Genomic DNA, 23,027 nt, shown 5'->3' with positions numbered 1-23,027 from the left:
TGTTAGATATGAGTTCTAAATTTCTTTTCAAAGAATCAATATGTTAGTATGTTCAATTCTTTGCCTTCTACTTTTAAACTTAAATTCCTCATAAGGCAACGTTTTTCAATTACCTGCTCCACCCTGACGCATTTCAATCACCTATTCCACCCTGACTCATTCCAATTACCTGCTACCTCCTCCGCCCTGACTCATTCTCCACCCTGCATGACCATTTTTTCCCACCAGACAACTCAACCTGTCACTCTCTTTAAATTAGCGAATCGGAATTAGTTTAGCCATCTAACCCTAGCCAATAGGGGAAAGACACAGCAGCAGGGGCTACGTGTGTCAGGGATAAGAACCCCTTTTCCTCTCTTGTCCAGGTGTGCGCTCACCATTGCTCCATCTGTAAGGGCGCACCCTCCAATAGAAGTACATTACATTGCCTTGCTGAGAATTAAAAAGAAAATTTTATATTTGAGTGCTATTTCTTTTGTGGCACTGAAACTTTATTTATAACAGTATGTATCTCTATATTGCATATGGAGAAGAAATGGAAACTCTTAAGAACTAAATAAAATTTTTAGAATGAAAATAACAATACATTACATAAGTATTATTTGAGTGGACTTAACAGCATATTGGACATTGCAAAAGAAAGGACCAGGATATCTGAAGCTAGGCCAATGCAAATTATCCAAACTGAAGCACGGAGGAAAAAAGTGGGAGTGGCAACTGAATTGAGTATAAGTAACCTGTGTAATATTATCAAAAACAAAAACAAAAACAAAACAAAACAAAAAAACAACAGGAGAAAGAGAATGATACAGAATAATATTGGAAAAAGTAATGGCCAAAATTTTCCCAAATCTGATGAAAAACAGCAACCCAAGAGCCTTACATCACCATGAACATCAAACAGGAAAAAGAAAAAGCACAGCTGAACACATCATAGTCAAATTCTGAAAATAAGAGAATGCTTTATTAAAGCCAATCATAAGAAATGCATAGAAGGAAACAAAAATAAAGTTATATCTGATTTCCGAGAAATCCAAACTTAGCTCTTATTATATATCTTCTCTTTACAAATATAATGAGTACTATCCTGTCCCAATGCCTTACCCAGACATTCACAGCTCTCCATTCAGCTTTATCTTCAAGTAATCACTACTATACAGTTTCCTGTATCAAAAATGATTATTTTACTGTTGTCACAACTTCCCCTTCACAATTTTAGCTTGTACGGCATCTTTCTTGTCTGATAGCTCCTGAAAACCATCTTAATCAATGTTTAAATACCTCAGAAATGCTACTTTCTCCATGAAGCTTTTTCTGGTCCTCAAAATCAGAAGTGACCTGGTCATACTGTCACACTTTTGTTATATTATTTTTACCTTTCTCTGCAGCACTTTTCATACTCTGTCTTAATTTATTGTCATTTGTGTACACGTTTTTCTAGAAAACAAATGAAAAACAAAAGCTGCCACAGGATGTCTGTGATAACAAGATTCTTTTTCATTTATCTTTGTTAACTCCTGAAGTGCCCTTCCTATTAAAAGATGCAAATAAACAGTTGTCAAACTCAGTAGCTTCCAAACTACTATATTGTTAATTGAGTAAAAAAGTAAGCACCTCAAATACGTGTACATATTTATTTAGGTGTCATTTATATGTGCTAATGAATTATGTACATTTTTATACAGGCACATTATAGAATATATTTAAAAGCATAGAAAGGAAGTAATAAGAATGAAATAACATTTTATAAAGAGTTTTTCAGATTACTTGACTATAATTCCTGTCTATGATAGAGTAACTGGGACCTAATATTGCCACTATAAAACTAAAACTAAGGAAACAACATTGGAAACAATTGTTTAGATAGCACAGGGCTTGGTCCTTGAGAGAAGAAAGAAAGTGAGGTTAGCCCTTGTGCAGTAAAAAGTGAATCGTCCAAACTCAGCACATTCAAAAGAAAGGCTTGTCCCTTAACCAATTCCTGGGAGATAACCTTTAAGCCCTTGGAATATCTTAACTTATAAGAGTACCTGTGTTTAGCTGGAGCCCTGGGCCACACCAGACACTCTATGCTAACAATGATGATAACAATGTGATTCTTGGTGGGGGCTTTGGGACACGCAGAATCAGTCTGACTTCTGAAGGGGCTAAAAACAGTAATGAAGATCAGCCACATGGGTGGTCAGACATGTTTATATAACTGACCTCCAATAATAGTGACCCCTGGGCACTAAGGCTTGGATGAGCATCCGCCGTTGGCAACACTCTGCATGTACTGTCACGCATTGCTGCAGGGACAAATAAGTGCTATTTGTACAACTCTGGACAGAAGACAACTGGAAATGAACTCTCGGTTTCTCCTGAACTCTGCCCCATATGCCTTTTTCCTTTGTTGATTTTAATTTGTATTATTTCATTCCAGTGAATCTATTGAAGATTCACTGCTATATCCTTATTGCCTGCAAAGCTGCCTGAAAAAGTAGTTTCTCAAGAAACATTTGAGTAATAAATGAATAACTGAAATGGTGTGTAAGCCATAACCATCTTAGAAACAGCTGTGAAATCAAGCATGTGAGTGTGACAAGGTGAATTTAAGTGTGAAAAACTGGGAGAAATGAGTTTAAATGGCAGTCAGGAATCAGAAGATTTGCCAATCATGGAACAAACAGAAGAAAAAGAGGTAAAATCCAAGAACAAAGATGAGCTCAAAAACAGTACCAAGTAGTATCTGTAGCACACTCCGATAACAGACTTAATTACAGTAAACGCTAAATGCTCGTGATGTCATTATCTTCTACTAGACTCGTCCAACCCAAAGACTTTTAATTTAAATGATCAAACAAATTAATGGTTGCTTATTACATGTAAAGCAGTGTCACAGGTGTTAGGATTGCTGAGTGAAGAAAACATGACCCGACCCTCAAGGAGTTTACCATCTAAATGACAAAGCAGGGTCCTGTGAATAGAAATTTAAAGTATAGTAAGTGTCCATAAAGTGGAACAGATAGAAGTTAATGTAAACTTAAAGATTCTAGAAAATGCCCTCAGAAATTCTTAGCTGGGTTTTGATGAATTCAAATAAGGGATCCTGGGGGAGGTATCTGCTCAATGATATCACTGAAGCCACAAAGTAGTGTAGGGGCTCATAGCCAATCTGGACCACATACAAGATGAGTAAAGAAGGAACATTGGTCAGGAATAAAAGGATGGCGCACACACCACAAAGAAGAAACAGAAAATGTTGCCTCTGAAAAACAAAAACCTCAAAATAAAAATAACCTTGGCATTTTACATTCCAGTCCACAGGAAACCAAAATGCAATTATCTAGATATTTACAATTTAGTTACTTACACTTGAATTCATTTAGGTGGGTCAATGTTTCTTGCAACTAAGAGTCTTCGGAGAACAGAGATACACTATTGCTACTAAGAATATGGCGAAAATATTCCTGTATTTCCTTTTATATGCTTTGTGATTAATTTAATTGTGACACTTCAGATTCTTTTTAATCCCAATTTATACAGAATGTAAAATATATAAATTTTACCTTAGGTTTCAGCAACAGAAAATGATTAATGGGTACCAGTTTTTACTGTATACATACTGTATGTGATATGGTTTAGGTTTTGTGTCTCCACCCAAATCTCATCTTGAATTGTAATCCCCATAATCCTCATAATCTCCACGTGTCAAGGGAGAGACAAGGTGGAGGTAATCGAGTCATGGGGATGGTCTCCCCCATGCTATTCTCAAGATAGTGAGTGGGTTCTCACAAGATCTGATGGTGTCATAAGTGTTTGGTAGTTCCTCTTGCGTTCATTCTCCTTCCTGCTACCTTGTGAAGAAGATGCCTTGCTTCCCATTCGCCTTTTGCCGTGATTATAAGTTTCCTGAAGCTTCCCCAGCTATGCAGGACTGTAAGTCAATTAAGCCTCTTTCCTTTATAAATAATCCTGTCTTGGGCAGTTCTTTACAGCAGTATGAAAATGGGCTAACACAGTATGACACATTCTGTGTTTGGTTTTTCTCATATATACTATCACCTTTAATCTTTAAAATGACATATTAATATACATATTATTTTCCACACTTTGTAGATAAAGAAATTGAGGCTCAGAGAGGATACACAGTAGTCCCAAGATCACAGATAGAAAGTAGCAGCAGCAGAACTTGAACTCATGTTTATCTGATGCAGAGCTCACACTGTTTCTAGCAATTTAAGTCACTTTATTTCATTCACACTGTGAAATCACAATCAGGAATGCACATCCCTGAAATAAAACATTTCGAATAGTTTTCAAAGGTTACTAAAGTCAATATAAGCATCTGCTCTGCCAAGTTTACACTGTTAATAATATTTAAAGGTAGTCATCTTTTTGTTTCCAGGATGTTTATTTCAACCCCTTGTTAGTGGTCCTTATGTCATAAGGCCATTTGAATATTAGCATCTTTCTGGACAATATAAAAAATGAACTTAGCCATAAACACAAAAACTTGGAAAAGAAAGAAAAATGTAAAGACATGCAACTAGTTTCTGGGGATTTTTTTTCCTGCAATTTTTCTGTAGCACAGATGGAATTTCTTTCTAATAGTTTGAAATATCCTCTTCAAACCCAAGAAAGGAGAAGCCTTACAACTGTGCACTTTAGAGTCTACTCTAACTCAGAAGCCATGATTCATTCTGTACAGATCCTGGTAATGAGTCATGGTTCTGCTTATTTATAGGTTGACTCCATCAGTTGTTCACAACCCAAGGAATGCAAAAGCATCCTTGACGTTCAAAGACTCCCACTCTCATGCCACCTTTTTCTCTTTGCATAAAGTGGACATGGGTCTATTTCCCACATTCTCAAGAGTCCACCAAAAAAGCAAATCTGCATTTGACCATCAGAATGATTTTAAGGGCAAGACTTGCTCATAATATTTTTTCCTATGTGACATAAGCCTCAATTCTCCTTAGCTGAAAAGTACTAATAACAACAATAGCTTCTATTCACATAATTAGAGTGTAAGGCACCACCAGGGTAGGACTGTTTTCTAATTGTTCATGGATTTTTTTCCCCTATTCCTAGAATAGTGGAGTATGTTTAGTGGATTCTAATGAATAAAAGAAATAGAAAAAAATGTAGATGAAGTCATTTGGTTACTTGGAGTCAAATGTAGTCTAGTTCAGCAAACACTGCTTGAGCATCTGCTATGTTCTTGGGACAGTTCTTAGAATACAAAGAATCTTCAAAGATTCCCACAGGCCAGGCAGGAGAGCAAGGGGCTAGGTAAAGGGAGATGGGATTAGTTCTCCGATGCAAATGCATGTGGAAGTTTCTTTCTTTTTTTCCCCCCCTGAGATGGAGTCTTGCTCTGTCACTCAGAGCTGGAGTGCAATGGCACGATCTTGGCTCACTGCAACCTCTGCCTTCCAAGTTCAAGCAATGCTCCTGCCTCAGCTTCCCAAGTAGCTGGGACTACAGGCACATGCCATCATGCCTGGCTAATTTTTGTATTTTTAGTAGAGATGGGGTTTCACCATCTTGGCCAGGCTGGTCTCCAACTCCTGATCTCCTGATCTGCCTGCCTCAGCCTCCCAAAGTGCTGGGATTACAGGTATGAGCCACCGCACCCAGCCTGTAAGTTTCAATATTTTTATGTGCAGTGTTAGATCTCCCGAGTGAGGGGCGTGTGTGTGTGCACGTGCATGTTTGTGTGTGTCTGTGTCTGTGTGTGCATACGTGGGTGTACGCTTTAGAGGCAGAGAGGAAAAAGATATTGTGGAATAAAAAAAGTAATGAAGTACCCTGATCAATTTAGATCATATGAAAATTAGTAGGGCATGCCACTGCTGTGTATCAGTTCCGACTTTCTGGAAAAAGTACGGGCATTTAAAAACGTCAGGTAACAATGCCAGGTCATGTTAAACCAACATATTTCAGATTAGTATCCAAAAACCACTTGTCACAGTTTGTAGCCCTGAGCCAGTGACTCTGCTGGCCGGCGGTCAGGGAGATGTGGCTCCTCTCCGCTGCACAGTGTCTGTATCACTGATCAGGTGGATAGATAGTCCCAGAAGGAGGCCCTCACCAACCCATTTCCCCAGACATAGTCAGAACTGGGGTCAGCTGCACAGATGGGAACCGCAGGAAGAAGAAGACCCTTAACAAGGACCAGGAAAGTGGGGTATGCATAAAGAAAGGAAGCTGTTCTTGCAATGTGCCAGTGACCTCATGCCTGTCCCTGAGGCCAGCATGACTGCTTGCAGTGTAAGCGACCCATCTGCCAGGGTGACCTCAGGCCTCGGAGTAACAGCAAGTAAAGCCATGAACACACTGTTCTCTGGACACTTTTACAATTTTTCCTTTCCAGGGCTTACAGCTCTAGACTTGAGACCTGCAACTCTTCCCCTTTGTTCACTATGACTCTAACAAATTTAAAACATGTCAGTTCCCTCCACCCCCAAGAAATGTGAATAAATGCTTCCAAAAAGCAGAAGCATTTCCCTAAATTTTTGTTTTTAAAAGCCCCCCTTAATCGGAAAACAAAGAAATAAACAAAAATCCAATGGATGCTCCAATCATTATTTGAATGGCACAGGATTCAGTTTCTGTCAGATCAGTTCAAACTATCATGAATGAAGCAGGAAATTATTTTCCTGTAGCAAGTAGTGAAATAAAGCCATAAGACTACAATCTAAACATTTAATGCCATCAATTATACTAAGAAACATATCAATGTTTTTCTAAGAAAAAACTCTACCAGTAAAGATCAAACTGTTCAGAGGATAAACAAATCTAGATTTTTCCAATACTAGAATGTCATACTAACAAGAGCAAAGCATTGATATAATGTACAAAAAAAAAGGTAGTAACCTATTAAAATGATTGGATTTCCAGTTCTGAAGGGACATAAAATGTCCTCAAATGCAAAATAGTGTATTGTGCTTAAGGCTATGAGAGCAGTGTTAAGAGTCTCTACTGCCAACTAAAACCTGAATTTTAAACTCTGCCTCATTTACCAGTCATGGGACCTTAGTCTCAAAATTGGAGATAATAATATCCTCTGGGAGGCTAGTGTGTGAATTAAAGATCACACAAAAAAAGCATCCAAAGGTTGGCCTATAGTGCATGCTTCATAAATTTTATTACTACAGTCACTTCTAAAACACAGACAATGAAACAGCCTGGTTTGCCTATTTGAAAACCTGTAGTGTCAAAAAAATCATTTTCTTAAGAGGCAGCCCTTTCATTTTCAGATAACTTACACTACTAGAAAGTTTTCTATCCATGGCTTTCCTGGAACTTTGGCTCAAGAAAATTCGTCTATTGTCATGGGTCAAGTCTAAACCTTCTTTCATGTAACAGCCTTTCACATAACAGTCTTTCACACATCAATGACCCGTCCTGCCCAAGAGCTTTTTCTCTCTCAGGAAGGGCATCTTCAGTTCCCTCAGTCCGCTTAATCCATCTCAGACTCTTTTAAGATCTCCAGGATTCTTCTTTAACGGTGGTCCCCACAGTCATGCAGTTGTGGTCCAAGACAGTTCAAGGTTATTACAACTCTCACTTGTCAGTGTAGCCTGAAGAGTACATTAGCTTTATCCTCAGACACTGTGCAGTCCTAATTCATGCCTACACCCAGCCATCAAAATTCCTAAGTCTTTGTCCCATGTGATGCTTGAGAGCCCTGTGTCCTCCCAGTCACTCACCACACATGCAGTTGCTATTTGGGCCCAAGTGAACAGCTTTTCATGTGTTTCTCCTAAATGCTATCTTGTTGGACTTGAGTCCACTGTTTCGGGCTGTCTGTTAGATTCTGACTCTGCTGTTCAATATCCTCTTTCCCAGTGAAGTTACTATGTCACCTACAAACTTTCTTAGCATGCCCTCAATGCCCTCATAATAAACATGTTGGCCGGACACGATGGCTCAGGCCTGTAATCGCAGCACTTTGGGAGGCCGAGGTGGGCAAATCATGAGGTCAAGAGATGGAGACCATCCTGGCCAACACAGTGAAACCACGTCTCTACTAAAAATACAAAAATTAGCTGGGTGTGGTGGCACATGCCTGTAGTCCCAGCTACTTGGGTGGCTGAGGCAGGAGAATCACTTGAACCTGGGAGGCAGAGGTTGCAGTGAGCCGAGATCGCCCCACTGCACTCCAGCCTGGCAAAAGAGCGAGACTCCATCTCAAAAAAATAATAAATAAATGAACATGTTGAAAAGCGCAATGCCAAGGGCAGATTTTAAAAAGGGCACTAGAGGTATATCTCCAGATTTATATCAGTTCATCAGGAATAGTTATTAGGCTAATTTCTGTCTTTTTCTCATAAATATCTGAGCCTTTGGCATGCACTTTGCTGAATTCTGTGTGTGCTAAGTGTAATGCATGTCTTTCTTCTTCCTTTCTGGTACTGCTATCATAAAAGACTATGAGGTTACTCTGGCATGTCTTTTGCCTACAGAACTTACATTGGCTTCTCATTATCACTGCCTCCTAAGTATTTAAATTTAATCATTTGAGAATTTCATTTTAGAATCAGCAATTCACAAGAAGTTCAATGGGTCACTGATCTATAGTTTATTATGTTATACAAAAATACAATTGAAGAGAATTATTTTTAAAGCAAATTTCATGATGAAATCTACATAAGGAATGTGCTTTTATTAGATAACAATATGGATTAGGAATCAGGGACATGAATTTACGTCTGTGATCCACCACCTAGAAAAAGTTAATGGGTGTGTGTAGATGGGTTTCCAAATATCTTCTCGGGTTTACAAGGCTAACTAATAACTAAATAACACTGAGACTCTTCCATAGACAGGCATTCTGTAGTCCTTTCCTTTCTCTGCCAAGACATTCTGTATCTTTATGAGGTTACCCAACCCATTCAGTTTGAGTGCAAGGAAGTTAGCACCTGCCACGAGGGATCAGAATGTGAAATGTGATGAGAGGGCCCTGTGATAAGTGCCTGACCTTAGCAAACAAAAATAAAACCTTAAAAAAAAAAAAAGATGAAAATGCAGTAACACACCAATCAGAGTGTATTTGTCTGTCCCTGAATAGGAGCCATTAAAGTTCCACTCCATAGCAAGCAGTGGTTGAAGTTGTGTACAATTCATGGAACAGCAGTGTCAGGAGATGTCAGGGAACTCCCTCACTGTCCCAACTTTTGACACTACAACATGATAGTCTCCGTGAAAAAAAAAAACAGAAAAAAAGTCAACCAGTCATCTTAGTGATAGGAACTTGGGCCCATTTCTCATCTGGTGTAATACTTCACAAAGCAGATCCAAACACAATGCAGCGCCCCTGAAATCAGCAGCAAGCACTCTGTTCAGTGCCAAAGAGCAAGATGAGAAATGGGGCTGGCATAAATATTCAATTGGGAAGTTATGGCCAATCTCCTTGTGCCGTGTGTTTAGTGCAACTCAAAACTGCTCCACCTGGTCCCTGCTGGCTCCCTCATGTCTACCAGGGACTGGCAGCTGGGAGGCAGGCTGAGCCTTGGAGATCTTTTAATTTGCTGTAGCACCAGGAGAGCAGGCAGGAGGGATGACAATGCATATGCTGGGATTCAATTACAGAGCTGTCTTTTTCCCAGGTGGGAGGCACCACTGACTGAAGAGAATTCAATGCTTCCGTTTGTTAAGGTCCCTAAGGAAATGACTGGTGGTTTGCAAATGCTGGGGGCGGGGGTGGAATAATGCACCATGGTCTGCCCTCATGACAAAGATATTGGCCAAAAAAAAAGAAAAAAAAAAACAAGAAAATGGAGTATTTTGTTGGGTTCATGTGTTATCTTTACTTTTCACTTATTTTCCAAAATGAAATCATTCTGTAACTTCTGCCCTATGAATCTCACTTCCAAAAAAGTTTTTAAATATTGGATAAAATTAGATGTTTTCCAACCACGAACATTTAAGGGGAACACACAATGTTATAAATTTAAAGCACTCCAACAGTTCCTAAAAGCTCCACAAAAATACCTGCAATATAATTCTTTCTTTACAACAGAATGTTATAATAACATTAATTTTAAGGAGACTGATCTCAATAATCTGTGATAATTTGTCCTTGCTGAGGGATGGTACACTTCATATTGCACTGGCTTCAAAACAAAGTTCATCAAATACAAGAGTAAGATTGCATGAGGAGTGATTAGTCAACTAGCGTCAACTGAATGATTTTTTTTTTTTTTTATACTTTAAGTTCTAGGGTACATGTGCATAACGTGCAGGTTTATTACACATGTATACTTGTGCCATGTTGGTGTGCTGCACCCCATATGAATAGTTACTTTGCTAATTACAAATCAGTATCATCTATTTATTATAGTAGATCTGTCAGTGCTATTACTTGGACAAACTCCCTGAACAGGTAGCTTTACTTTATTATATATTTCAAGGAAACAAAAAGTTACATTTGTTTGAACTTTATCTCCCCAAGCCACACTTGCCCTAGAACAGCCTATTCTCCCCAAGGTAGTTAGAGTAATAACCAATTTACTGCAATCAGTCCTCTGTTCTAAACCCTCTAATGCCTTCTCATGTTTCTTAGAGTAGTTCCCAAATTCCTTCCACAGTCTCTAAGGCCTTGCTTCCTCACATGGCACACTGATGCCCCATTTCTTGACCTCATTTCCTAGGTGATTCCCCTCACTCACAGAGCCCCAATTCCCTACATCCCATCTCCCCAGTCTAAGCTGCTGTTTGTTGAACATACCCATTGTGTTCCCAGGTTAGGACCTCTGCACTTGATTTCCCCTTTCTCAGGAACACAGTTCCCCCAGCCATCCTCCATGTCCTGTGTCTCAGCTCAAACATCCCCTGTTCAGAGATTCCCTTCCTGCTCTCCTCATACAAAATGAAAACGTTTGTACTAATTGCCTACTATCCCAATATCTCATTTTATTCTTCTTCAAGGCAATTATCTCCCTGACATAGTGTATACTGGTTTATTTAATTGGCTCTCCCTCTAGAATGTATACTCTATGAGAGCAAGAAGCCGAGCACACAATGCCTATCACATAGTAAGTGCTCAATGAACACTTGTTAAATGTATGAATAAATTTTCCAGTAATTGCAATTAATCTGCCTAGTTAGACTTAGCTACCCAGGCTTTACTGCACTACTCAATATTGCTAGTTTTTTTTTTGTGGCATAGTTTTATTGTTTTTTTTAGAATCAATTCTCTGATAAATAAAAAATATGGTATAAGAAATTTCTCCAGTATAAATAATTTTATAATCTGATTGACGGAGAATCTCTAATTTAATTTTTCATCTTTAAATATGAAAAGTAGAATAACTTAAAAATTATTTGATGAGTTTCTACCACGCATTAGGCACTATGCTTTCTATACATTTGGAAAAAGCACAGTTTTACCTGAAGTTTAAAAGTTTCTTGCATTCTCTGTAAAACATGGATTTTAGGCTAAGACCAAACAATGATGTAGAAAGTAAAATTAGTCTATTTTGTTTCCCCCAAATGTATTGAAGTCTTGATGGAGTATAACATTTAAAATATCTCTAAACACACATACCTAAAACATAAACAATATTCTCTTCTTTAAAATATCTTTGCAAAGGACATGATTCCATTATTTTTTTGGTTGTGTAGTATTCCATGGTATATATGTACCAGCTGGAGGTCATCATCCTAAGTGAGTTACTGCAGGAACAGAAAACCAAATACCGCATGTTCTCACTTATAAGTGGGAACTAAATATTGAGTACTTGTGGACATAAAGATGAGAACAATAGACACTAGGGACTAACTGAGGTGGGAAGGAGGGAGGGGGCAAGTGTTGAAAAACTAACTGTTGGGTGCTGTGTTCACAATCTGGGTAATGGGATCATTCATATCCTAAACCTCAGCATCACACAATCTACTCATATAACAAACCTGCACATGTAACTTGTGAATCTAAAAGTTGAAATTATAAATAAAATAAAATAAAATAAAACTGAAGAAAAATATTTCTGAAACCACCAACTCCATAGGATAAAAACAGCTTTCTTTTTCTCTCTTTAAAAAGATGAGAAGTCAAAGAGATTTGACAAGTTGACTAAGTTCATATAACTGGTCAAAGGCCCTTCATCAGAGCCCAGTTAGAAATCACTAACTTTGAAACATTTAATTGATGATCATGAAAACAAAACAAAAAAGAAACCCCTGATTCTCATTATTTCTCCCCTCTAGCTATTATCTTTATAGTTTCTTTCAAAACTCAGAATCTTGAAATTAGACTCAATTCCTCATATCTACTTTTCCCCTCACAGTTACCCTCTATCCACTTTAATTAGAATCCATGGTGTGTCTCTGGGGTCACATTCTAATTACTGCTGTCACGGGCATTTTTCCGCCTCTTCTTAATTCTTCTCTTGACCCCTGTTTGGTATACGACAATGTTAATAACTTCTCCTCAACCTTTCTCCCTCCTAAGCTTACCTCATGCTTCTGTAGTGCTCCTTGTTGTCTGGTTATGCATTAACTATCTCACTTCCTTTTACCTCACAGAATCTTAATTTTTATTCAAGTATTCACCTCTCACCAGCAAAGACTGGTGCCTCAAAAGAAGCTAAATCTGGCCGGGTGCTGTGGCTCACGCCTGTAATCCCAGCACTTTGGGAGGCCGAGACGGGTGGATCACGAGGTCAGGAGTCAGGGACCAGCCTGACTGACGTGGTGAAACCCTGTCTCTACCAAAAATACAAAAATCAGCTGGATGTGGTGGTGCACACATGTAATCCCGGCTACTTGGGAGGCTGTGGCAATAGAACGCTTGAACCTGGGAGGTGGAGGTTGCAGTGAGCCAAGATCACGCCACAGCACCCCAGCCTGGGTGACAGAGTGAGACTCCAGTTCAAAAAGAAAGAAAAAAAAAAAAGAAGCTAAATCTATCCTCAGCCCCAGAAGATGGAGGCCTAATTCTTAGTCTAAATTAATAATTGTTTTGGGAATCATTAGTTTACCAAATTTGTGCCAATGGGACAGAAGGAGCACTTTGCTGGAGATTTGGGGGAAAGTTCCTCTTCATTCTTCTAGGAGAGGTTCCTATTCAAACTGCCTCTTCGGCTGAATTTAAATGAGGGAGCAATGTAGTCTGACTTCTATTACTAGTCATTCTATCCCCAGACGAGAAACAGATATAAGACAAATTTATAGCCATGGATGGCAGAGCAAAAGGAAACAAAGGAAACTGGTTTCTTGATGAAGTTATTGAGCTCCTGGATCAACCACTCTTGAGGCCAGTCTACCTCTGGAATTCCAGTTATGAGAGCAGATAAATTACAGTATTGTTTAAAAGTGGGTGGGTCAGGTTCTCTATTACTTGTAGTTGAAACCATTTTAAGTGATACAACTACTCTTTCCTGGTTTCTTGACGTCACATCTGGCCATGATGTACTGTCTTTGTGTGTCATTCTTGTGTTCTTAACATTTTGCTGTCCTTATCTGCAGCCTCAGCCCTTATTTTATCTCACTGAGGTAAGCACCCTTCTGGGGAAATTCCACATGGATTTATGCTTTCAACAACTATTTTTTGTTGATTAATTCCAAATTCATCCTTCCTCAGCCCTCGTATCTCTCTGAGAAACAGAACTTATCTATAATTCTATACTGGTTATCTCCACAGGAATTTTTCATAGACTCTTCTAACTTCATATGTCCACAACCAACCCCATCATCATTCCTTTCATACCTTCTCATATTCTTATCTCTAACTGTATTATTAAATCAGTCACTCAAATCAGAACACTGGAGTGTGTCTTCAAGCCCTCAATTTTTACACAGTTCACCACGTACTATCAGCACTACTGGCAGAATAGATTCCAAAGTGTTCACTCCTTTCCCCCAATCACTCTTAAATTTGGTCATCATAATTGTTCATCTAAATTTTTTCCAGCAGGCTGTACTTATAACAGAACCTTAGTTGTTCACTCAGCCCTAAGTATATACCAAGTAGTAGGTGCTTTATAAATGAACCTTGATGAATGAACAAAGAACTTCCTGGTTTTACTATCTTCTGTCTTCTCTATATCATTCTCTAGACAATCACCATAATTTTTTTCTCAAATTTAACTGGAGCTATGTCACTGCCCTTCTGAAGTCCCCCTCCCCTAAAAAAAACGGTTCTCCAATGGCTTCCATTCAACTATTTAACACGTATCTACTACATGTCAAATTTTGAGCAAAGGGCTTCAACAGAGTGAGCTTTAATTTTTTCCTTTTAAAAATCACGGAGTTTTGGAAAGACTTGCAAAATATACATGTCATCACACTAATCTGGATCCAAGAACCTGAATCTACTTTTTACTTCGAGTACAATGTTCTCATGTCATTTTATGTTCCATTTATCCACATCTGTAATAGAACTATGTTGAGTTAATTTCAATTTATACTAATGCATAAACATTCCAGAAAACGTGATTGACTAATTGCCACTGTCTTGTACAGAAATCACGACTTTTCAGAAGTGGTCCTAAAATTCAGAACTTTAATGCTACATTTTAGATAAGTGAATATGTTTTTGTGATTCCACTTAAGAAATTTCCTCTAAAGTATCACATACTTTAAAATTCAGAAATTCAAGTTTACTCATACTTTCTTCAAAGTGTTTTTCTTCTGAGGAAATGAGGATTATCTGAACCAGCACCGTATAACTGTTAATTTCATACTTTCATTCACTTATTTAAGAAATATTGTGTGTCTCAGCCCTTGGTTTTCCTTTATAGAAAATATAGACAAAAATTCTCTACCTTTGTAGAGCTTATATTCTAGTGTAGGGTAGGGGAGAAAATATACATTCCGATATACATAGAGAAAATATACACATTGTAACTGCTATTCACTTTGAATAGCAAATTGCTATAGTTCGGAAATTCCAAGGAGACGTGATATAAATAGATAGATATAGATATAGATAGAAAGGAGGTATGATGCAGGTGCCAACTTTAGCAAGGCATAAATGGTAGAATTCAGACAGATGGAAAGAGAGGACAAGGGTATTCAGGCAAAAAGATAAATGCGAGCACTGGAACACAAGCTGGAAGGAACACAGCTTGCTATGGGCACGTGGGAAGAATGGGTTAGCTGAAATGGAGACTCTGTTATACAATAGAAAAACGTTTGATTATTAGAGTAGCTAGAGCTTTTGAAAGCCAGGCAGTGGAATCTAATGTGGAAATAACATAATTAAAGCAGTCTTTCCAAGATTAGTCTAGCTAATCTGTGTTGGTATAGTTTAGAAAAGAGGGATAATTTAGTGACATAGGTTAGGAAGCTGATGCAACAATTCAGGCAGAAAGTTAAATGGCTTTTGACTGAGGTGGTGATGACAAGTGAAAACAAGTGAAATACAAAAGGTATATGTTGGCTGGGATATTACAACTTGATGATCAGATTATTTCAGTCACATGTTCATTTATTCGTATTTATTGTACTATAATTTGAGTTACTCATATTTACTGAGCACCCAAAATGTTGCCGAATACCCACTAGGTAACGGTAACTGCTCTTGTACTTGTTACTAGATTCAAGGGTAAAAAGCCACTTGCTGTGGTCACAGTCTAGCATGGAAGATCTGGCAACACAGTGCAAAGGCAGTGTTGTAGACACTTGGCATGGATGAGGAGTGGTTAACTTTACTGAGTTTTTTGTAAATGTACATGTATGCAGGAGATAAAAGAAGGCTTCAAATCTGAGTTCTGGGTTTTCTCCTGGTCAAAGTTGGCGAGACATTCCAGCAGATGGATGGACAGGTTTATTCAATGGCATGGAGATGGGAAACGACATCGTGTGTTCGCGTTCCTGCAAGCAGTTAAATATTTCTGCATGATAGAGGTCAGGGAGAAGGCGTGAAAAGCATAGAGCATCTTCAGTGCTATCCCACGAAGTTTGCATTTTAGCCTACAGGCAATGAGCAGCAAATGGAGACGTAGAAGCAACAAAGTAGCATGGTCAAAATTACACTTCAGAAAAGTGTGTGATGACCATGTGGAGGCTGAATTAGAGAGGCGAAAACAAGTCAACCAGGCAAGATAGATGACTAAGTGCTGAGCTAAGAGATGGTTAGAGCTAAACTAAAGCAGTCATAGGGGCAACAAAGGGGGAGCATTTAGGAAGCAGAATAACCAGAACTTGGAAACTAATTAAATGTGAACAGAGGGATATTACAAAAATCATTCAGGTTTTGAACTCAGTAGTTTGGAAAAGGTTTGAACAAAACAGGAAGAAAGTGGAGAGACTGTTTTCAGTGAAAGATGAGTGATTTAATTTAGGATGCCTTGAACTGAAAGAAGGGAAACTTCCAAGTAAGTGCTGATGGCCAGGTTGGGGGTGTCATGACCTTTGGGTAAAAGATGGATATTATTATATTACTGATTTCCATTCAGTTCAACTACTCTGTGCGCTTTAATTTCTTAGGTCTTCCTGCTTTGTTTTCCTAACTAGATTGCAGATTTTGACAAAATATATCTAAGTTCCTTTAACACCTACTTACTGAATACCTATACATGTCAGACACTGTCCCAGGCACTGATTACAATAATAACAGGGATTATTTCCTGTTTAACATTCTGCATATGAGAAAATTTACAGGCACACGTATGTATTCTTCTGTAAAAGATCAAGTGGTCAATTAAACAGCTGGAAACAACACAAATGTCCATTAATAGGTGAGTGCAGAGATAAACTGTAGCACCACCACCCAATGGAATACTGCTCAGCAATAAAAGGAATGATTCATTAACACCCACTTACAACACAGAAGACTCTGAAAGCAACTATCAAGGAAGATCCGTGGTTGCCAAGAGATTGGAGGGAGCGAGGTGGCAGTGATGGCAGTGGCTGCTGCCATCACACCAGCTGTAGCAGGGAGGCAAGGCTGGGGCTGCACACTCCATGGAGCCAGTGGGAGCCCCACCCCTTCTGAGCTGGGGAGGGAGTTCCCTGGATGCTGCTGCAGCCGCCCAAACTGCGGCTGTGGATCCAAACCTCCTTGTGCTCTTGCGGGGTGCCAAGAATAGGCAGGATCTGCCCTCCTGGGTGCAGCTGCAGCTGCCTGATCCACAGCTGCAGACCTGGGCCTCCCACTCCATGGAGAAGGCAGAAGTCAGGGACAAGTGGGAGTCTCGCCCCTTCCAAGTTGGCAGAGTAGGAGCTCCTGGGTTCAGCTGTGCCTGTCCTCCCAGGTGCAGGATCTGGGTCGTCTCTGCTACTTGCACCCTTGGGGCCCCCAGGAAGGACCCCCATCCCTATAGGCTGGGGGGCGTTTGCTCCTGCTGCCTGGCCTCTCTCTGCTCCTGGCACCTGCTCCAAGATTAGAGCAAGGGTTGGGGCCAATCCTGGGGCCATGAATGGCAGTGGGAGGCAGACTGATTCTTGGGCAGAAGGAGGAGGGTCCTCAGTAAGGCCCCACCTTCAGGCCACGGAGGCTCTGAAGGCTGGGGGCTGGGCCGCCGGTCCTGCGGACCAGAGTGGGGACTTCTTGGTGCCTCTTCTGGGCCACCAATGGCCGCCCATGGACCACGTGGCATGTACTTCCTCCCTCCTCCCCTCTGAGGTCTGTAAAAGCCCTGGGCTCAGCCAGAGCAGGGCACAGGACAGTCAGAGTATGGCCGGAGCGGGCAGAGAGACAACAGGATGACCAGCAGAATCAGAGGAGCTACCCTCTCCGTTGAGAGCTGCAGACATCTGGACAACCAGTTGCAGAAAGAGGCTACTGTCTCCAGAGCCTCCTTTCTGCTGAGAAATGAACACTCCACGGATGACACACCTACAGAGAGGAGCTACCCATTGTGGGTCTCCTCTGAGCTGTTGTGACACTAAATAAAGCTCACCCTTCACTTTGTGTACCTCATTCTTCCTGGATGCAGGACAAGAACCTGGGTAAAGACACCATGGTCACAGAGGTTTCTGGCTAGAAAACTGACACCCCAAAGATCCCATAACAATAGGTAGAGAGGAATAATTAAGGGGCAGGAGCAAACTTTTGAGGTTGATGAATAAGTTAATTATCTTGACTGTAGTGATGGCTTCATTGGCACATACATATATCAAATTGAGGTACGTTTATGTGGCGGCTTATGGGTTAAGTTTCTACTTTTGCTTGCTTGCATTTTTAATGATATTATAAAACTATACTACCTTTGTAATAAAATTCATTTTAAAAATTATAAAAGTTATAAAAATGCACTGGACAAGTATTCACTATTCTCCTAATAATCAATGAATGAATTATAACTTTAAACAACAATGAAACATTGTATCAAACCTATCAGGCTGGTAAACATGACAAAATCAAACAAAAGGTCAAACCTTAACTAGAGTGTGGTAAAATGGGTAATTCTCACACTTTGGCTGGGAATGTAAATTGGTACAGCCAATTTGGAAAGAAATATTACATTATCTAGTAAAGCTGAAAATGTGTTTACACTACTACTAACTGTAACACCGGTTTTTAATTTTCCATTAATAAGTGCCATTTTAAAGTACTAGCATATATTTTCGTGTACTTTGCATAAATACTGATATTTGAAACTATAGCATCTTAGTCCACCCCTCCTAGATTTTTCCCTGTTCCCTCTCTCCTCCTTCCCCTTTCCTTACTCTTTCTCCTCCCTGACCCTACTGCAAACCCTCCAGTCATTTTACCACTCATGAAAACCCGTTGTGTCTTAGCATTTCCCTTTGTGTTCCCCATCGCCCCATATCTAGCCACTCACACTCCAAAAAAAGGCTGAGTAGAGATGAGAAGTGCCATATGAAAACACATCTCTCCTTTGGGATGGGAAGCAGTCAGAGAGTGGGCAAGGTGGGTAGAGAGAGAAAACAAAACTTCTGCCAGAGACGCAGAAGGAACTTCACTCAAAGCTGCATAAACTCAGCAGGAAGACAGGAAACCCTCACAGGGCCAGCCAAGTCAGAAGGGGCAATTCCAAGGGCATTCTGGGTTGAGGGAACTAAAGACTAGGGAGGCAGCGAAGCCAACAGCAGGCAGAGTGATATTCTACCATTTGTATGTATTAATTTTTATTCAACTCTTTGAAATATTTTTACAAAATGTTATTATTAAATGCACACATTCTGATACTTTAATTTACTGTTATTAAAACTTGTATTACACAATAAATGGTGAAGCAAGTACCACGCACTAAGTCCCCACATTCCTCTTTTCTGTTTCAACTCCAGAAAAATTATTCCATAACACTGTTTATTTCTAAGAGTTAAGAATTAGAAATAACTTAAATGTCTATCTGAAAAGAGAGCATAGATAGTCTAAGCCATATAATTACAATGAAATACCATACAGCGTTTATAATAAATGAGCTAGAGCTACATGTATTAATAGGAATAAATATAAAGATACAATGTTAGATTTTTAAAAGTCACACCATTACGCATACAATTTTATATTCATGTGGATTTTTAAAACTGGTAAAAGCATATTATATATTGTTTCTGAATTCATAAATATGTACCAAAATATAGTGTGAATGCACTTATGGGAATGATAAGTTCTAAATTCAGGATAGTATTTTTTCTCAAGGAGCAATGGGGTCGATATCTCAGAGGAGTATAAAGACCCTCATCAGAGTTTGTAGTGTTTATTTTTATGATCCATAGTGAATATAAAATGATGTTAAGACCTTATACAGGTAGCAAGTGGGTACACATGTATATTTGTCTCTGCTGTTATCTGTTTGCAATATCATAATAAGAAATGGGTAAAATTAATAATTGTGCTCCCTTTCAAAGCAAAAAACACTGGTACTAAAACTTTTACATATTTTCTAAAGAAAAAAGATAGTAAGTTTAAAAACAAAAAAGACTTAGTTTTGTAGGCATATCATATCTTCAAAACCCCATTATAATGGCAAATAGTGAACTGTTCAGTTTTAACACAAGTAATTTAGGCTGACTGGGTTTCCCTTCCAAATTCACAACCCTATCTATAAACACTAGGAAAGTATATGGCTATCCACAACTCTGCCTTTATTAAGCTGATCCTGTATACAGTTCAGCTTTTGATTACGTGAATGGTTTTATAGGCAAAACACCTTCTAAAGCTGAGCTGTTGTTGTTCAAAGTTAGCTTTAAGCAAAACAATAGGAAACCATGGTTTAAATCCCATCCCATAATGTGATTCTCAATTTCAGAGAAGTCTAGACTTTGTAATTCAATGTCACCTCAAAGTGAGGAAGAGCTTCAGGACATCCACAAGAAGATGTCCAAATATCAAGACATGGAAATGCACAATGTCTAAGGCTACTCTTGAGAACTCATGCTAAATAAGACATATCATCACCACATTTTAGGCATATGGAATATATCCATCCTGGCTTGCCCACAAACTCAGTATATTAAATCTTATACCAAGTATGATATTACTTGATTTATTTGGACTCCGTGGCATGTTTGAGTTAATGTTCTGGTGGTCTGATCAGCTCTCCTTCTTAGGTCCTATAAGAATTCTTGGATAGAACTAAGATAATCTGAATGATACTGATGCTGGAATGTGGCTCCAGGTGCAATTGTAATCAGCATGCAGTAGGAACAGCAGTAGTTCTTTCTGCACACTTTGGTTGAGTGCATCTGCTTAGAGATAAAGGTAGACACCTCACATCTCACTCTGACCTCTTGCATAATCAGGCTGTAACTAGCCTTGTCTTCACTTGAGATGAGGCACAGTCTAAGAGGAAGCCAAATGGAGGGAAGAAGTGGGGGAAGAAGAATTATTTAAAGGTGTCTATCCATCTCCTTTCTGCAGCAAAGCTCGAGGTGGAGGCAGGCTGTAGTAACAGTAGTAAGTGAAAAGAAATGTATGACAGATAAAAGGCTGTTAAACAGTACTCTATTCTGTACGCAGGGTGCAGCAGGTCCTTGAACTACTGCAGGACCTGCTTACCTTGTATTAAGTTGAGTGGGAAGAGTTTAGAGAAGTACTTGTCTGATTCCCTGGGCTCATACCATGACTAACATCAACTCTTATCTGTCTGCATGTAGCTCAAATGCAGTTATGCCATGGAGTTAGCATTTTAGCTTACTGCCACCTACGGGCACACCACACGTTTAGCAAAGTTGATTTTTCTCGTATTTACACAAGTGTTAAAGTTGGTCAAGGTCATCAAGGTTGTTCCTGCTTTGGATGCTGTTATAATATAAGCAAAGGTGAATTCAAGAGTCTGCTGTCAGAGTCCTATTTTAAGTCTAAGTAGGCAGGCAGAAAGAATGGATGCCTGAAAGGCCTGGGCTCTAGTCCTAGCTCCACTTTTTTTCCCAGGTGAGAGACATTACTTAGGCTTTCATGTATAAAACCAGAAAAATAGCTCTTGTCCTATCTAACAAGGAAGATGGAGTGAAGAATAATGTATGTTTGAGACAATGCTTTCAAAATTGTAAGTTGTATGCAAATGCAACATATTGTTTGCAGTAATGGCAAAAATCATAATCAGGAGAGAAAACTTATATTTTATACAAGGTATCCCTTCTTTCTATAGTCTTTGCCTAACACCGAGATGTTTTATCAACATGTTATCAGCTCCTCCCAGAGGGGATACTGAATAAGGGTTCATTCTCTTAACAGTGAATATGAATGCATATTCCCTATTAACATCTCTTAATAAAGGGAAATTTCTGCATAAGACATGATTCTTTTGGTGTTGTATTAAAGCCAAGAATTACAGATCTCTTTAGAGATTTCCTGTACAGTGGTGTCATTTGCCCAAATAGGTTCCTACAGCTTCTCCACTTTGGCCAATCACCTCAAAAATGTACTCCCTCCATTTTATGAAGACACTATTCCCACCCTCACACATAACACACACTAAATGGGACCTCAAGCAAAAGTAATAGTATAAAACATATTTTCTGAGTTTTAAAGGTGGGGCATCTTATTCGTTCATTCATAAACGTCTATCTTGAATGCCCACTGTGTACTGGCTGCCATGCTAGGTACCACAGATGCAAATGAAGCAGTCATGGGGGTGTTCTGCCTTAATGAGACTGCGCCTATTCAGACTGTCATGGCTGGATGTATTGTTGCATTGTATTGCACTGTTTTTTAATTGCACAGACTTTTCTGGTGGTAGTATAATGGTTTGGTTTGTTTGAGTCTTCTTTTGCCATGGAGAGACGTCCACACAGGGTGACCAATATTTATGGTGTATCTGCATGCTGTCTTCCATTTCAGAATTATTTTATACAGGATAACATTATCTCATTTACTTAAAAATACTTATCTGAAATCTACTTCATCTGAGGCATATTTGGAGGATACTGAGTTTTATATTATAGAATCCATTTCCTGCAAGAGTTCAGAGTTCGGGAAGACATATCATAAAGGCAGTATATCATGAAGGCCAGTGACGACAAGCAGACAAGATGTGTCCTGAGGTGTATCAAGAGATAACACCACTGACATCTCGTGAAGGACAATGAAATTTAATAAATCACAATGGACTTGCAAAGGGAAATTATTCCATATGCAAACTAAATTTTCCATTTCAATAAAAGATCAGTAACATTTGGGAAAATACATCCCTCACAGTCACAGTGTGTAAAGCTGGCTGACACACTGTTCGTGAGTTTATTTAAGTAAAAACAGTGCAACTGGACATTGCTCCTGGGCTGTATCCCTTATTCATTTGTAAGGCCATGCAGGGCCTATTCCTATCGAAATAAAAGAAATCAAGTAATTTTAAAAATTGATGAAAGGAATATTAACATTCTACTGGATAAGTATACCCTTATAAAAAGAGAGAAAAGCCACCTCATGTCTTATGAGTGGATATTATTAGACAGTATAACAGTGGCCCAGAAACTAGAGGGAGAGAACAGGGTATTATATAATTCAATTCATCCTTATCAACAAAAGGAATAGAATGCCATGTCAGTAAATCTTTATTACTTTAGAAATTATTGCCCCTGGGTTTACTGTTTTCTCTCTTTTCAAATATATGTCAAAAAAAGAAATACACGGTATTCTAGCCTGAAAATGTGTATCTCTAGATCCCTCATACCTGTTTGGTTAC

General features: G+C 39.1%; 1 protein-coding gene and 1 long non-coding RNA gene across 3 annotated transcripts in view; one reads left to right on the top strand and one right to left on the bottom strand.

The window, feature by feature from the left end:
- The window catches only part of EYA4 (EYA transcriptional coactivator and phosphatase 4), a 292,029-nt gene that overhangs the window by 89,457 nt on the left and 179,545 nt on the right, over nt 1-23,027 (bottom strand). The window lies entirely within an intron of this gene.
- Nucleotides 2,451-6,333, top strand: LOC112622716. The gene is made up of 3 exons (XR_003119015.1): nt 2,451-2,575; nt 5,538-5,541; nt 5,998-6,333. It is a non-coding gene; the product is annotated as an uncharacterized LOC112622716 (long non-coding RNA).

This window comes from Theropithecus gelada, chromosome 4 (genome assembly GCF_003255815.1).
Source record: "Theropithecus gelada isolate Dixy chromosome 4, Tgel_1.0, whole genome shotgun sequence".
In the NCBI taxonomy this organism is placed as follows: Eukaryota; Metazoa; Chordata; class Mammalia; order Primates; family Cercopithecidae; genus Theropithecus; species Theropithecus gelada.
Note: the sequence above shows the minus strand (reverse complement) of the source record. Positions and strands in the feature narration are given on the sequence as shown.